The sequence below is a fragment of the Acomys minous genome, assembly GCF_964271855.1.
Source record: "Acomys minous genome assembly, chromosome: 10".
Lineage (NCBI taxonomy): Eukaryota > Metazoa > Chordata > Mammalia > Rodentia > Muridae > Acomys > Acomys minous.
The window spans coordinates 107,475,787-107,493,735 of NC_140491.1; the positions used below are offsets into that span (position 1 = coordinate 107,475,787).

The following is a 17,949-nucleotide window of genomic DNA, read 5'->3' on the forward strand; positions in this document are numbered from 1 at the left end:
TGGACCCTTCATGTGCAGCCATTCACTAAGAGCGATAAGAAAATCCTTAAGAAAGAGCGTTGCACATGTGACATCTCTGTTTTGGTGAGGGGGTTAATGTTTCTCAAGAGATCAGAGTTTGTGTTTCAGCCTGATTTTGTTTCCAACACGGAGAAAGAGCGGTGTGGGGGAAGGGAGAACGGACGCTTCAGCAACATGGATGGCCAAGGAATCGCACCATTCTCTCTCACACCCAAGCCCTTTATGTTGTGCAGCCATTTCTGCTGAAAAGGATGGCATCAAACGAAAGAGAAAGACAGGACGACCATAGCTCCTTATCCTGTCTGTCTGTCCTTCCTCGTAAGCAAGGTGAATAGAGTAAGCAGGTAGAAGGTACGCTTACCTAGCAAGCAGCTAAAGGAACACTCGCAGGGGCTTTGTGTATTGCAAACGGTTTTCATCTTGAGGTAAGATATGCACGTAAGAGCTGCAAAATACAAATTGTGCCATTTCAACGAGTCCACATCCATGGTAAATGTCCTGATATTTGCATTTGAAAGTGACATAAAAAAAAAAACCAAAAAAAAAAAAAAAGAAAGTGACATCGCATTATATAAAGATGAATAAGATTCATGTCAATATTTTGAAATTAAAATTTTTTTCTTTCTCCAAAATGACGGCAAGTAAATAAAAAGTACCATAATGAGGTGAGAAAGGCCATGAGAGAAAGGAAATTCCTCGTGTTTTAGTGTTTAAAGATGTTTTCATTTCGCACAGGGACCTGCAAATTAGAGAGCTAACCTTGACCCCAGAATCACCCTAAGGTAGCCTCTTGGATTGAAAGACATGTGAGTAGTGGGATTAGGGGACCATCTGGTACACTAGGGAGGATGCTCTGAGCCGGAGTCAAAAGGACATAGACTGAGTCCCTAGGCAGGAGGACAGGAATTGATGGACTGATGAGATAGACTCAGCAGCCTCCACATGAGGCTGCCGGGGACTTGTCCGTGCTCTTGAAGACTTGTAGGGATCAACCAGGCTTCTCTGATCCATATGCCGCTCTCATGTCCCCAGTCAGAGCTGACCATAAGCTGAATACTATTTGGTGCCAAGAGGCCAGGGTCAGGCCTAGGCTCTCTCAGCGTTTGGAAAGGTGGGAGGGGCCATCCTAGACAAGACCACGCCCCGCTTTCCGGTTCTCTCCCTGCGGAGATCCGCATTTGAACCACAGAGGAACTGCGCGGCTCCTTATTTACTTCGGCTAGACAAGTAACGTGCCCTTTCTGCGCCTCTGCTTTCTTAAATTTAGATTGTGGTGATTTGGTCTCAAGTCCCGCAAGGCTGATCCTCTTCTGAGAGCTGGCCTTTGAGGGTGTTTTCTTGACCACCGGCATTTCACTCCTGGCGACATAGGGTAGAGCTGCCTTAGGGCAAGCCTTCTCTCAGACAGCCACGGTCTTGACAGGAGCATGCAGAAAGCCCTGACTCTGCTCTGTCTCAGGGAAACACCAGTCACACTCCAAATTCCTCTGGCAGGACCCTGCCTACACTTCGGGCAGGAGAACCTGGCCCTGAAAACTTAACCTCCTAAAAGGGGAGCCAAGCTTTTTGTAGACACTATTTTTATTTTATTTATAGTGACACTTATCTAACGGGAGATTAGGAACCCATTAGCTAATTCCCACGGGGAATGAGGTGGCTACTGTGATGTGGTCAAATATTGGAGCAGCGTGGGTATTCTGGTGGTCTCTGTAAGGAACCAAATGCTGAGCTTTCTATCTGGTTTGTCCAGTGTGCTAGGGTGAGGATAAAGGGGCAGTCCAGGAGCGGGGTAATTCACATAACTGGCTAATTTTTAAAATATTACTTTTATAAGACAAGGAGGAGAGGGAGGAAGACCTGCATGTGCGAAGGAGTCTTGTCAGAGACCCTTTATCCATAATTTTGGGGAATCCCTTCATGGTTGCCAGATGACACCAGGGAAATCGGGGCTCCCCCTTTGGGGCCCTTAGGCTCACTAATAAGAAAGTTTAAGAACAAACTTTAATGGAACCTCAAGGATGGTTTTCAGTAGAGTTTAAAACAAAAACAGGGTTGGAGAGATGGCTCCGCTGTTTAAAGCACAGGCTGCTCTTGCAGAGGAGCCAGGTTCTGTTCCCAGCATCTACAGGACAACTTGTAACTGTCTGGACCTCCAGCCCCAGGGGATCCAACACCCTCTTCTGGCCCCCAGGGTCGCCACTCACACATATTTACATGGAGACACCGGCACCTGCAGCCACTTACAGGGAGGGGAAGCTTGGAGAAAGTGTAAGGGAGCAAAGTGTTAGGGACAGCATGCTTAGAAAAGAGAACAAAGGAAAGGAAAAGTTATGGGTTTTTTTTTTTGAGTAATTCAGAGTTTAGATTCATTCCCTTGATGAGAAGTTTTCCTTAGTGTGGCTTTATTCATACTCTAATGACAAGGCTGCTCTCTTTTGCTACATGATGACTAAAACCTGGAAAAAGTAGGTCACGAGGAGCAGGTGGCTAGAATTATATAAACCTTGGCTCTTCCCTGTTGTGCCCGCTGCTTCTCAGTCACCAAGAGAAGCACCCACCACCACCACCACCACACCACCATCCACCATCACTACCACACCCAGCATCACCGTCATCCACCACACCACTACCACCACCATCACTACCACACCCACCCACCACACCATCACTACCATACTGCCATCACCACCCATTACCACCACACCATCATCACTCACCATCATCACCACGATATCACCACCACACTGCCATCACCACCCACCATCACCACCACACTGCCATCACCACCACCCACCATCACCACCACCAAGATGTTCTGCCTCAATATAGGCTCAGAAGCACGAAGCCACAGGACCATGAACTGAGCCCTTTAAAACTATAAGCCAAATTAAATGTCACCTCCTAACGTTGTTTCTGTCAGGGATTTTTCAACATCAATACCAAAGAAACAGTACAACTTCCTAGAACCACAAAGTGTCTCCACGTTTCCCTCTGCTGACAGCCTTTTCTTCTCAGATCATGGTGTGTGGGAAATGTCCATGGGGGAAGATTGAAAGGAAAACACTACATTTCTGTTTCCATGTCTCCTTGATCCTAGAACAGACTTAAGAAGAAGTCTTTCTTTTTGTCCACGAAGCTCTCTGGATAAGTGTGGTGTACTTTGGTGTAATTTACTATGCGCCCTCCTTGGCTCTCTCTGCTGTAAAAGGTCGACTACAAATCAAGTTAAGTAATTCTTAAAAAGCAAGCTAATAAACCAACGAACAAGAACAAGAAATGTTATACTCTCAAAGCCACAATCAGGTGTACCTGAGTGGCACTGTGTTCTGTTGTGTCAAATATCATAAATCAAAACCATAATTGAGTTGAATGAGTATTGGCAGGACAGTTTCCTTCTTATGCAAATGGTTTTCTGTTTGGATGAGTCTGAAAGTAGATCGGTCTGTCTCAGCGTGGAAAATGTATGCATGGACTACACTGCACTGGTTAAGAGGCGATGCCAAGCGTTGAAGCCTTAGGTTCTGAACCTGGCTCTGCTAATTATTAATCAAAGACCTTGGACAATGTCCTCATCTGGAGGGTGGAAATAACAGTCCGTCTGACCTCACGGGGGCGGTTCTGAGTCTGAAATGAATTGATATGTGTAAAGTACTTAGCTTTTTACAGCCATTACTTAATAAATATCATCATGATCGTTGTTGTTGTTATCATTGTTATTTTAATTAGGGAGGAAAAAAAATTCAAAAGTAGACATTCAAAAACTCCAAAGAAAAAGAAAGCATTTCTTACACTTGTGAGAAAGATCTAGGAGAAGAAAACAATAGAGTAAGAATAAGATGGAAGAAATATATGTATTGCTTTGTTTACTAAAAATCTACCATTCACTCCAAACTCTGAAGCCTTCCTTGGCCAAGCAGAAAGGCTAACTACCCAGTTCCCCCAAAGGACCCACTTTACAATGATTGTAATTACGATCAAGTTGGTACTAAGCCAATCAAATGAGCCTGGCCCACCAGTCATACAATGCATTTCAATGTCATGTTCTTCCGTTTTTTTTCAACCCTTTAATTTATGCTAATCTAATGTGTGCCCTGGGTACGCTATTAAATTGAACTGGTCAAACGCTTTTTAAAAAAAAAGTTTTCAGCTCCTCTCAAATATTGGCTGTCTCCATCAGCTAGGGCGGCTGGAAGGTGCTGGATGGACAAGAGGGAGCGCTTCAGAATAGCGGGCCATTATTCCCTTTGTCATATTTCGGTGTCTTTAAAATTGCTCACTTGCATTTAAGTCCCTAAGAGCCATGAAAATTATGTCAAACAATAGCAGGGACTCGTGAAAAGGCCCCACAGAAGCATCTGACATCAACAGGCCCTTGAACCTTCCGCATCCTGCAACATCTGACGCGCTTTGTGAGAGGCAGCCACCTGCGGGAGTTCTAACATGGATGCTTCCAGAAAACAGAGAGCTCTCAGAGCTGGTGTGTTAATATCATGCTCCTAACTACTCGACCTCTGACCTAAGTGGCAGTAGCAGGATGACTCAAGCTGCGGTAAAAGAGAGGACTGGAGATGTCGTTGACAGATTTTTGGGCCATGGCTGAGAAGGGGCCGGAAGAGACAGCTACTGACAGAGGGGATTTTTTTTTTTAATGGTATCAATTTAGCTGATTGTCTACCCAGCTGAAGTACATCGAGTAATTAGCTAATCTCTGTGTTCATGCTTTCTGTGCATCAGCTTAGTTTTCTTTTTTCTTTCTTTCTTTTTTTTTTTTTTTGTCAGCTTAGATTTTCAACAGTTTACTTACCATTTGGGTGTGGTAGAAAGCCAGTAACTAACGTCCAGAATAAGGAAAATGTATATTATAGTGATTTTGTTTATGGAGAGTTTTCAAAGCATGGAATCAAATACATAGAAATACTATTTTTGTTTTGTTTTTTAATGGTTCAAAGCCCCAAGGAGAAGAAAAAAGAAAGAAAGAAAGAAAGAAAGAAAGAAAGAAAGAAAGCCTCCAACATAATGGAAACTTCATTAGAGCTAAAAAAATTATAGGTCTACAATTCAAGATAAATCAGTAAGTTCTACTGATCAAACCCGGGCTCCCTGTGAGGGTCACATCCCAGCTGCTTGCCTCCCAGCCTGAGACAAGGCTCTATTTCCTCCTCTCTCTTTTTCTCTCTCCCCCGCCGCCCCCCTCCCCTATTTTTTCAAACTGTCAACACTGCAAAGCCAACCCAGCTGTGGGGAAGGCAGCTGTGTGGTACTCGGCCTCCCACTCCGTGGGCCAAACTGTCTGCTCAGTTTTCCCCTCACTAGCTGCGGCTGCAGGGATAGAGTGACGCCATGGCTGGGGACGGTTTCCGCCAGCTAACTGTGTTTCTCACGATCTCTCTCTCTCTCTCTCTCTCTCTCTCTCTCTCTCTCTCTCTCTCTCTCTCTCTCTCTCTCTCTCTCTCTCTCTCTCTCTCTCTCTCTCTCCCCCGCCCCCCCCCCCCCCGGGACTCTTCAAACCACCTTTCCTTCCCCTGGAGTCTTCTATCTCTTCCACAGTGTCTTCTTCTCTTTCCTTCTTATCATGTGCACGAGACAATTCTGACTCCTGGTAATCCTTAATCTTTAAAATGTAGTCATAACCATAACGGCACAGCTCACAGCACCCTTCCTTCTCCCGCCCCGTCTCGGCCTCCTTTTCGCTCCCTGCCGATAGCTACGGAGTAGCCCTACGTGAAATGACCCTGCCTTCAGTTAGCCACTTTTGAGCTTGGCCGCCAGCCACAGTACAGTGAGTACCTCAGCACACATCCTTATGTTGACTGAAGCGGCGAATAGTTTCAAATAGCTTTCCTTTCTAGATCCACGAGTGTATGACAGTCTACGCCGTTTTTTTTTTTTTTTTAGCGGCTGAGTCACATGGGAGGAACATGTGCTTCCTTTTCCCTTGGGGATAATGTGGAAACCATCGCACATCTAAGAGTCCCGTGTCCCAGCTGCATCTGCTACAGTCGTGGAGTCATAGTGTCCCCTGTCTAAGGACTCTAAGGCACTGGCCGGGGTTGAATCTCAGGACTTGGGATACTAGTAGGTTTTCCAGTGATGCTCATGGCCAAGAAGCAGAATAAGTGTCCCTGAAGTGTGTGAGCATGCGGCAGAGGGTGGGGTGGGGGCGTTAGCGCAAAGGGTAAAAGGGGCAGACTTATTTTCTGACAATGGCAGGGTGTGGGGTGCGGGGGGTGGGGGTCATGCCAGCTTCCTTGATCCATCAAGCTGTTCTCTACAAAGCCTGGGGAGATGGGGGGCGGGAGGTTAGTGAAGACTGAGATAGTGCTGTAGGGAGGGTTTGAGAAGGGCGAGTTGCAGGGATCATAATCATTAACAAGGCTCGAAGGAGTTGAGGCAAGTGCGCTGGCTGACTGGGTACCGAAGGTTTGTTTGTTTGAGTTCTCAGCGCTCGGGCATTTAAATATCCCCAACTATACTGGCAGCTCTTATTTTAGGCACAGGAGTTAGTACATGTGCATATGTGTTTATAGACTTGATATGGGCAATGTCCTAAATATCATCTATGCAAACTGTTTGATTTCATTTGACAAGAAATGTGTGACTTCCTTCCTGGAGAAACTTGAGATGCCGTGGACAAATTATAAAATGATCTTTAATCATTACCACCTAGTGTACGCTCACTCCTTATGCTATCAGCCTGCTGTATATACATTCATAGAGTCTGCTTCATATTTATACCCATGTGTATGCCTGAGTCAAATGTATAAAATACTAACCAGTGCGTGCGGCCACACTTGTATACACCCGCCATAGTGCATGCACTCTCTTTTACTTTCTGAGGGGGCACATTAAAATATTTAAAACAGAGACAAATCCAAATTCCTTGTCAAATATAAATTCCTTGTTGGTTATTCCAGCAGGAGTTCACTGCACTTTCTGGAGGCTTGCTCTTTCATAGTTTGAAGGGAAGGGCATCTCTGGCAGTGGCCTTGGATCCCCTCTGCATCCCCATTGGTTCCTCAGCATCAAATGCTACCACAGAATGTGAGAGGCAGAAGGTTTCCTGATGATTCTCTGGCACAGCCCACTTAGAATACTGGGTGTGAAAAGAGATCGAGGGCCTGGTCTCAGGTCTCGCGTACGACCTTTGCCTTGGTTTGTATGATTCATAGTTAGGGGTGATCTTTTCTGAATTACTTCCAGAAACTTCCATGCAAGTGGCTTAAACAGAATGCACTCCTCGTGGAAACTCTGTTCATGGGCTGCCTATGAGAATCTCTTGCACCAAGATGTTGCCTCTGGGGGAAAAGGCAACTTTAGGAAGCCGAAGTCAAGCAGGAGTGTGGAAGGGGCCAGATGGAAGAAAGGTGCCAGCCTTGGGTCTGACCTCCTGACTCTTCAGGTGAGAAGAGCCCGTCACTCTGCCCCTCAGGATCCCTTGGTGAGTAGGGACTTTCATGTAAGGCCAGGCATTTTTATTTGAGGTCAGCTCCCGCCTTTTAGTTTTCTAATGATGTCAGGGGCAGAAAGAGCACAGCGTGCCTCTTGAATTTCAGGTGCAGACCATTTCAGAAACAAGCAAAGAGAAAAGAAAAGGAAACAAGAAAGAAGGGGGAAGGGGGAAAAAAGCCCTTTGGCTCACAGAGTAAGAATCTTTGAAATCAAAGTTGTGCACAGAGTAAATATGGAGGCACACAATGCATCCAGAGCTGCAATTGAGAACACAGGCCACTGCCTCCCTGTAATAGAAAGCCAAGAGATGTTATGTTCCTTAATTAAAACGGAGCTCAAGAGTCGGTGGGAGGCACCTGTCCAGCCCCTACCTGAAGATGCCAATGTACAGAGACACTTCCAGCAGGGGGACTCACACAGAGGACGTGTGGGCAATTGTGAGTTTCTTTCAAACTCGGCCTCTGTCTGTCATACCTATATAGTTACAAAATCAAAGGGGATAATAAAGTTCAATTGTATATTCACAGTTTGATAGTTCTATTGATAGGTCTCCCACACACAAAAACACCATTTCGGGAAACCGAATCTGTGTCCCTCCGTGAAAAGCTCTGCAAGGCTCTCCTGGACAGCGGGGCCCCACCCAGCAATCCCTCCAAATCTCAGCTTATGAAGTGGCCCTGGCGAGGTTCAAAGGTGTCAAATTGGGCCTTCTCTCCCCAGGGTCTGCCTGTGGTTTTAAAATATCCTTCTGATGGCAAGACGGACAGGAATACACGCCCAGACCAAGACACAACTGAATTAAAATCCAGCTCCGAGTAGAGAGAGAGCCATTAACCCAACCATCACCACACCGCCGGGGGCGGGGGTGGGGTGGGGTGGGGCAGGACTGCAGTCCTTGTGGGTAGCCGGCAGGGCTAAGCAAAAAGCTACCCTCCTCCCTGGCCAGCACCTTTGCCTCAGCAACCGAGACCCTGCCAACTCTGAAGGGTTTTCTCAATTTAAAAACATCAATGTATTTTGCTACGACGGAAATATTCTTCAGAGGCACTAGAAAATCAGCACGCAGGTGCCTCTAATTTTTTTTTTTTCCTTCTTGGAAAAGAGGAGTGGGTGTTTGACTAGATTCAAAACCAGCCAGTCTGTTCTTGTGACAGTGTATGGGACTAGGCTTATGGCAGAGTGGAGTGCGTCTGAATGCAAAAAAATTAAATGGAGGAACTGGGCGGGGGTGGTGGTGGTGGGGAACAGGTGCTCTTTTATAAAGGCTAAATTCCATATTTACCAAACTGATTTGCATGAGGCATGCTTTCAATGAAAATATTGCTACTCATTTTGCTGCATTTTGTGCAACAGAAACATAAGGATGAGCGGCGGAGGGGCGCGGGTCTCAAGCTGGATTCCTGCACCTTCCCCTCAGCCCATAGGCGCCGGCGCCGGCCGGAAGTTCCGCTCTCTGAACCGCTGCTCCAACAGCGGAGAAGGCAAGGCTGCGATTCCTGGGACCCACCCCCACCCCCAAGAGGCGGCCTCTGGGTCAAGGGCTAGATAAGTGTGTGAGGGTGGGGCGTGTCTAATCTCAGCTCTGGGATGCTGAGGCAGGAGAATAGTGAGTTTTTAAGGCAGCAAAGAAAGAGGGGAAGAGAAATGTGGGTCCTAACCGTCTTCTGTGGCCCTTTGTCAACAAACTCGCTCAAGAAAAACTTTGAAGTTAATTGCATGTTTTAGTTATCAAAGCTAGTACCGACTGTTATTAGCAAGACTGGATTTCTCCGTTTTTTTGTTTCTTTGTTTTGTTGGCTTGTTTTTGTTTGGTTTGGTTTTTCGAGACAGGGTTTCACCGTGTAGCCTTGATTGTCCTGAGACTTGCTCTGTAGCTCTGTAGACCATGGTGGCCTCGAATTTACAGAGATCCGCCTGCCTCTGCCTCCAGAGTGCTGGGATTAAAGGCCTGAGCCACCACTGCCCCACAATTTCTCTGGTCTGAAATCTTATATTTTTTACTTCCTTTCCATGTAAATCTGCAATGGAAAATGGCTGTCGGCTATGTGGCATGACATGGCCATCTGAAACCAATCCTCTGAAGAAATCATGCCCATTTTATAGATAGCTGGAGGCAGAGAGAGGTGGGGAGCATGCAGTGTGCTGCCGAGCTGCCAGGAGCTTTACATTCCAAGTCTGAGTCACTTCCCCAAAGCATGCTTGCCTGGCGCCCCCTGCTCACAGCACACCATGGAAAGGCCAGAGAAGCAGAAACGGGGCGGGTGGAATAAGGTTGGGAGAGTAAGTGGCGAGCAGAGGGTCCTAGAGCAATGCTCCCGATGACCACTCTAGCACACGGGGCTTTGCCAACAGGGAGGGAGCAAGGCTGGTCACTCATCTGTTCATTATTTCTCTTGCCCACAGCAGCAGGGTGAACCCATTGGCACTGGTTTTAGGCTATTCTCCAAGGGACAGAGGAGTTCTGATGTCACTGTGGCGCTCTGAATAGTCCCTATGGGTTTGCTCCAAAAAACGTCTGTGAGGGGCAGAATAACGGGCTGGAGAGATAGACGGCTTCATTGTTAAGAGCACCGGCTGCTCTTCCAGAGGACCTGGGTGGACTCCCAGCATCCACATGGTGGCTTACAACACACTTTTGTTTGTTTGGTTTTTCGAGACAGGGTCTCTCTGTGTAGCCTTGGCTGTCCTAGACTCACTTTGCAGACCAGGCTGGCCGCTAACTCATAGCAATTAGCCTGCCTCTGGCTCCTGCACCACCACGCCCGGTTTTTTGTTTTTGTTTTTGTTTTTGTTTTGCCTGGATTTCTGAGAGGTTGGATCCACTGAAAGCAGGGTTACAGATACTTGTGAGGAGCCATGTGGACACTGGAAATCGAACTCGGGTTCTCTGGTTCTCTGCTAGAACAAACGATGTTCATAGCTGCTGAGCCATCTCCCCAGCAGGGCTTACATCATTCTGTAACTCCATTTCTAGGGAGGTCCTAGGTGCCCTGGGACACCAGGCATGTACATGGTGCACAGACTTACATGCGAGCAAAATAGTTATACACATGAAATTAATAATAAATTTTTAAAAAGAAAGAGGTAGAATTCTAAAATACCTCTTCTTCTTCTTCTTCTTCTTCTTCTTCTTCTTCTCCTTTTTGGAGACAAACTCGGAACCAGTCCAGGCTTTGTGCAGGGTTTTGGGGAGGGGTGGGTTCCTCCCCTTAGAGACATAGAGGTTCTAGGTTCTATGCAAAGCCTCAGGACTCAAGGTGAGTTAGTGGCCAGCCTTGGCAGACAGCAAGTATGGCAGCACTTTCTGGCAAGCCGAGGGAACACACTGGTGATCTACACAGGGCACAGCATCAAGACTGCTGGCGTGGATATCTGCTGTAAATATCTGGGGCTACAAAGAACTGGCATTTTCCCCATAGCTCAACTGGTCTGAGACAGCCACTTTCCCCACAGCTCAACTGGTCTGAGACAGCCATCGTTTCCTCCCAAGGCCCATTGAACCCACTCGTTTGCTAGCCATGTTAGTGTAAACCAAAAGCTTGTTTAATCTCCCGCCTCACAACATTTCTGCTTACTTAATTGGTAAAGCTGAACGTAAGCAAAGTGGACACTGGACGGACAGACAGAACGTGCAAGACAGACACTGGGCAGACAGAGCGTGCAAGACCTCCCCACATTGGCTCTAATTCTCTCAAATGTCCTGAGGCCATCACAAATTTGCCCTTTGAGATTTCCATACTTGACCTGGGATTCCCTGAGGGAAACTGCTAGAATGCTGTGTGTATGTGAATGGTGTTGAGTGAATGTTATTTGAATAAACTCCTACTTGGGAGGACACCAATGACAGGTCATGGAACCAATTCCACTCATTTCTAGACTGGTCAAACAATGGGTTTAATTATTACTTACAGGAATGTGGGTGAGGGGTTATTCATGGGCTGGTGAGCTACTTATGGCAGCTACAACTACTGGAGAAAAAATTCTCTCCCCCATCAACTGTTCATAAATCTTTAGGTTATGGAGCCCTGGGAACCCTCCTCCTGGATCATGGAAAGATAATAGGTCCTTTCCTGTGCTGGTTCCCTTGGGAGGCTCACATCTGCTGACAGTTGAATAGGGCAGGAGCCACGCCATCCCAAGAGGACACTATTCCAGGACAAATGGGGAGAACCAAACAGAGAAATCAAGGTCTCACTACATGAGATGACATGTGCTTGTAGTCCCAGAACTTGGAAGGCTGGGGCAGGAGGATTGCTGCCGGTTGGATGTCACCTGGGCTACAAAGTGAGTTACAGCCCAGCCTGGGCTATAGAGTGAGACCTCGTCTCAAAACAAAAGCAAAACCTAAAACGGTATTTTTAGCTGTCTGTATCCCATGGCAAACAATTTTGATTCTCTCTATAAAAAAAAAAAATCCCTGAATTTTAACAAAACAGGCCTTCAAAGGTCCCTGGAGATAGGAAACCCTTGCTGCCATCAAAGGTAGCTCCCTCAGAGAAGCCCCTCTCTCATGCTATGTACCACATGGCTGCAAACCTGTTGTCTTGGTTATCTATCACGTGTTCATCTCTCTGTTTCTAAGTGGACGCCAATGAGTGGAAGTTTGCATTTGCCTATGAAGAAACTGTGAGGAACAGAGCACAATTAAAATGACCCCTTCCCACTCGCCCCAGACCTCGTCACCCTACACAAGTGTTACTGTCTTTGCATTTGTTCTTTAAGAGCGTACCTTTTGAACTCTGGAGCTGGTGTTCAAATCCCAGCTCTGCCATATAGGAGCTGCGTGGCTTTGAGTAAATGATTTAGTCTTTCTGGGCCTTAGGCTCTCTATTGCTGAAACTGGGATGTTGATGGCGTGGACTCTATGGTTTCATGACTGCTCAGTAGATACGAAGGATCTGGAATCCTGCCTGTAAGATAAACAGTAAAATTTTAGCTGACTTAATTAATGACCTTGGAAATTTTTTTTCTAGAAGCTGTTCTGTTCTTAGTGGTTGGATATTGTTTCATCGTATGGAAAGACAAGTGTATTTAGCTGGTAGCCTATTGGTAAACATTTGGATCTTTCCCAGGCACTCATTGGTAAAACAAGACTGCATTCTTCACCAAGCCTACATCCCGAAGCATGAGGAATTTCAGAAAATAAAATTGCTAAGTCTATTCCTTCACCCTTAAATTACTATTTCTTTGAGACAATATTTCATTCTTACCTCAGACTGACCTGGAACTCAGGTAGCACAGGCAATGTAGCCTCAGACGTACTGAAGGCAATCCCCCTGGCTCAGTCTTTCAAGTACTGGTATTGCAGTCATGAGCTATGAGTCATGCTTGGCTTCATACTTACATTTTTTTTTGATAGACGTAAACAAACTTCTAAATGCCACCCCTCCCCTTTTTTATGTGTCTCCCTGGTGGCAGCATGCTGCATTTCTGCCTGTCAATCTCTGATCTTTACCAGTCTGAGATAGTGTGTGGTTGAACACTGTTTTCAAACACAGCCTCATTTTTCTATAAGGCTGTTGGCTTTTTTTCTCATATAGCCCTCTGGTTTTTGTTTTTTTGTTTTTTTTCAAAGTCAGAGAGACCCAGTTCCATACCAAGCCTTTCTGTGAGCGATTAGAACTGCCTCCTGATTGATCTCACTTAAAGTCTCATTAGCCTGTGTGAAAAGGTTTTCACGATGGTAATTTTATTCGAAATGTTGAACAGAGCAAATTTGATCACTGCAAGGATCCGTTAACACTCACGCAAGCTTATCTGCCTTGCTGGGGAAATGAGAGTTTATTGCATCATAAAAAAATGTTACCTTCCGCTTGTGTTAGGTGAGCATAGAAATTTTTATGAGCTCTTCCTAACTAAAGTTATCAATAAATAATACTCAAATCTTGACTGGACTAATCCTAGATTGATGTGACTTATTTGATAAATCAACACCATAAAGAAACTCACGGCTGAGAGGCTAGACTGTTCAAGGAGAGATGGTAGATTCTAACTCGATATTACTAAGTCAGAATCCGAGGATGAAGAGTGGATAGCATTTGACCTTCTGAGAGCGGCCGTTCTAAAAAAGGGAATAGCCGTGGTGAGTTCTTTTCCCTGCAGTGCGGCTCCTGTGTCATCCCTCACCAGGGACACAGAGCTTGAAGCTTCATCTCAGGAGGGGTTTCCTGGCGCTCTCAGATCCACACTTAAGAATTCCTGTTCCTCTCCAAAGAGGCTAGGAACCTTCCAGAAAAAAATTATATCTAGCATCGAACCATGCTAGCCACGAAGCTAAGCACCCTAACTCACACTGCAACAATCCTCAGAAGCATTGCCATTTTCATTTTATAGATAGAAAACCGGCATTCAGGGTGTAGGATTTACTTTGCACAAATTGCATAGCGGGAGAGTAGTGAAAGGGTCAAGCCTGTCACGTGACGCTGAAGACCCTACTCTTTCTTCCTTGTGCTTCTTGTGTATCTACATTAGTTTGGGGCCTAAGCACATGGTCCCTGCCCAGCCTCCCAAAGCCTGGGATTATAGACATGACTCCCATGCCTGGTTTCCCTGCTCTTCATCGGCCATAGTCACCCACTAGAAGTTTCTGATGCTCACCACTGGACAGGCAAAACGATCTTGTAGAACAAGATTCAAGGGCTGAATGTACAGCTCATTAGTACAGTGCCTTCCTAGCATGTCCTTGGTCCTCGGTGAGACCCCAAGACTGCAAACCCTCTAAAAAGAGACATCAAAAAGCAAAAGCTCTAGGCTGTCACTGACTCTGAAATTCTGCACCAACTAGCATCTTTTCCTTTTTCTGTTTTACTGTGTGTGTACATGTATATATGTATGTATGCAGGTACATGTGCACATGCATATGGGGGGGGGTCAGAGGTTAATCTTAAGTGCCACTTCTTCAAGATCTGTCCACTGTGTGTTGTAGACAGGGGCCAATCTGGCTGCCCAGTTGTGTTCCACCCATCCCCCCCAGAGCCCCCATCTCTACCTCCTGAGCACTGGGATCATATGTGCATGCCACCAGCCAGCCTTTTACATGGATGATGGAGCTAAAACTCGGGTTCTCATGGTTTTGTGGCCTGAGCAATTCCTTCAGCCCCTCAATCAGCTTCTTTGGCAGGAGTAGAAATGGTGGTTTTAGGTTCTTGGTAAACTACCTTGAATAAGTGTCTGTATGAGGAGACACTTCAAAATTTAAGTGGTGAGGGTCAGAAACTTCTAGTGGGTGACTGTGGCCAATGAAGAGCAAGGAAACCAGGTATGGTGATGATGCATGTCTGTAATCCCAGGCTTCAGGAACCTGTGCCAGGACTGTGGGCTTAGGCTCCAAACTCAGGGAGAGACACAAGAAGAGCAAGGACTTCAGCGTCACGTGACAGGCTTGATCATTTCACTACTCACCTGCTATGCAATTTGTGCAAAGTGAGTTCCACTCCCTGAATCATAAAAGTTTATAAATGTAATCTGCTTAGTTGAAAGTGTGTCTGTCAGTGGGATCAAGCCTAGGGGTAGTTGGGAATTCTTTAAACCATCCCAGAGCACTACAGGGCACTGGAGGAGTTTCTTGCCTCCTGTCTCCCAACAACTTGTGTGATGGACAATGAGGTCACACGGTTGAAACTCTTTCTCAGCTGTAACATGTAAATTAGACAGTGGTCACGGTGTTAACATATGTAAGAATTATTATCATTAAAAACAAAACAAAACAAAACCCAAGCCCAGTAGATAAAGTGATAGCCCTGTGGCTCCTTGCTTGGCCCCAAATCTCTGCAAGCCTTGGGACTGTGTAAACAGTTGGTAGCAATTTATCACTTCAGTTGTTTTTCCAGATTTACACATTCCATTTTTTTCTCAAGGGAAAAACATGCATGCAAATTCTTTGGTATTTTTACATAGAGGATTGTAGGTTAGTTATAGTTGCTATTCTCCTTTTTAGATTTTTAAGAAGCCAGTGAAAGCTAAGTCTCCTCTCCTCTTCCCCCAGCTGTGTGTGCATACTCAGGGATGTCCTTAGGCCGTGTTAAACTCACAGTTCCTGCATGTGAATTCCAGACCAAGAAACCTGGAGTATGGGTCTCCAGTCCAAAGGTTGTGGCCTATAACTTGAAATACAGCACCATTTTGTGTCTCTGCACTCTCCATGTAATCCTTCCCTGAGTACTTCCCCATAAAAGAATTCTCTGAAGAAGCTGCCTCTCCATCAGCTTTATCCATCCCTGAATCAAAAAGCTCATAGTGGAAAAACTCTTCTTCTTCCACTATTAACTGAGGTGGCTAGCGGCAAACTCTCTCCTGCCTTTTAGGTACTTCTTTGAAGGGCCCCTGCCATGTTTCTGCATGACTAGCTTGTTGGAAAGCCTCCAGTGGATATGGACAAGCAGAAAACACCTTCAGCCTTCTTTAGACACGGGCTTTAAAATGTTCTACCATTGAGGTATATCCCAACCCTTTCAGGATGAAAGTCGCACTTAGCATCATCTTAGATCTAGATCAATTCATCTAGGTCTATGCATCTACCTTCAAGATCCTATTTGGAGCATCACCCTTTTTTCCTGCACAGGTCTGACTTCTAATTGAGGAATGAACGGTGAGGAAGACAGGGATGCCCTATACATCTGAGTCCAATGCCAAAGGACCTCAGGCTAACCTCCTATGCAGTGTAAAGCTCATTTCTCTGTCCACTGCCCTGCTGAGCTGAGGAGCCTAGCATTCCCTGGTAGGTAACTCAATTCTAACTGTCCTGGAATCCCCAGTGCACTCCCCACGGCCAAGTGTTGAGCACAGGTTTGCCTGGCGTGCAGCTGAAATTTTATACTATCCAAATAGCCAAGAGCCTCCTCTGCCCTGGATACATAGCATTTGGGAGTCAGAGGCAGGTATATTTCTAAGTTCAAGGCCAGCCTAGTCTATATAGCAAGTTCCAGGTCTGTTAAAAAAAAAAAAAAAGGTCTCAAGAACCCATCCAACACAAGATCTCCACAGGATACCTTGTCTCTGATATGGCAAGCTATTAGCCATCTACTCTTGTCATTGTCACTGTGATGAGTCCCTGTATAACTATCTCTCATTAAAAGTGCTCAACCGTGCATACTGCTGTGAACTCTGAATGCAGGGAAGCTGCCCCTTCCCCCCGTGTCCTTCAGAACCCCTGGAAAAAGGCCATATGTGCTAAATTATTTTTATAAAACTGTGTTTGTTTTTCTTAGCTTATTTCTTAACCTGGCTATATTTATATTTGTTTAAAAGTAAGCTTCACAACACAGTCTTGAGCAGTTTAAGTCTGTTCTTACCCTCTATGCTGTTTTTGTCTTAATCCCAGCAAACATCCCAGCCACACTTGCACTTTGTACCTTTCCTCGGCTCCAGCTCCTTCCTCCTGATCTTCCTCTACCCGTGGCTGAGTCCTCTGGCTGAGTCCCCTAACTTCCCCTCCCCTGGCTGGCAGGAAGTCCAGCCCTATTCTCTCCCCTGCTCACCGATTGGCTATAAGCTACTTTATTGACATATCAGGGGGACAATTGGGGAGCAGAGTTTATACAACACGGAGACAGAAATCAGAATTTAAACTACACAGTACCCATACGCCTAGACATGTGCAAAGAAGTTCACTAACTGTGCAATGCCATGTCCGTGTATCGATCTTCTTTCTTTTGGGTAAAAGGGGTTCCTGGGATACACAGGCAGGACCTAGGGTTAGGCTTAGGGTAAGGCTTTGGTAACCAAGGCATGAGGTGGGGGAGTAGGAGCCCATTTCTGTGTTCCTTATTTGCATCTTCCGGATGATCCATTTCTGGGTCATCCTGAAATGCTGAGGGCTCCACCTGCCGTGTGACCATTCATGGATCTTCCAATAATCACTTTTATGAAACACCAAGATGTGGCTGTATAGTGGAGGAGCTCTGAGGGAATGTGTATTTTGACATGGAAGTCCAAAGGCCTAGAACCCATGGGATAATTGGTAAAGCCATTGCCCAGGTGGCCCAGGCTCAAGGAGTCCTAGTACGAGTTGTCTATGAGCCACTGATTAATGTGTGCAAAGACTAGCAACTGCAACTTCTTCCTCTGGATGCCTACAGCCTGAGACTGCTTGCCTAGAGAGGCCTCTTATGGAGTAGCATTTATAGAAACCAGCCGGATCCCAGCTTCACTGTACATGTTTCTGTCCTTTCTGCATCGCCTCTCTACCCTTAGCCAGCATTCCAGGACCCCTGGGTGGGTCAGACCCGGGCATCAGGCAAATAGTCTTAGAGGAAATCCACATTTTGGCCTTTCTGCCAGGAAGGGAAGGGAAGCCTGGGAAGCACACAGCTCTGAGGTGGGACAGGATCCTCAGAGAAGGGTATCCTGAGACACAGAGGCCCAGGAACCCCACAGCTTGGAGAGGAAGCCTCCTCAGCAGAGACATTGCAGCTCCCAAGGGAGGTTTCCCCAACCCCAGCTGAGCTGAGGAGCTGAGGAGCTGAGGAGCCTCAAGTCGGC

At 46.1% G+C, this 17,949-nt stretch overlaps 1 long non-coding RNA gene across 2 annotated transcripts; it reads left to right on the forward strand.

The window, feature by feature from the left end:
• The first annotated feature begins 5,520 nt into the window (after positions 1-5,520).
• LOC311606696 lies at positions 5,521-7,963 on the forward strand. 2 transcript variants are annotated; one of them, XR_014782403.1, is made up of 3 exons: positions 5,521-5,800; positions 7,222-7,459; positions 7,575-7,963. It is a non-coding gene; the product is annotated as an uncharacterized lncRNA (long non-coding RNA). The 2 variants fall into 2 exon arrangements; XR_014782404.1 differs by having other exon boundaries at positions 7,222-7,420.
• Positions 7,964-17,949: the final 9,986 nt, after the last annotated feature.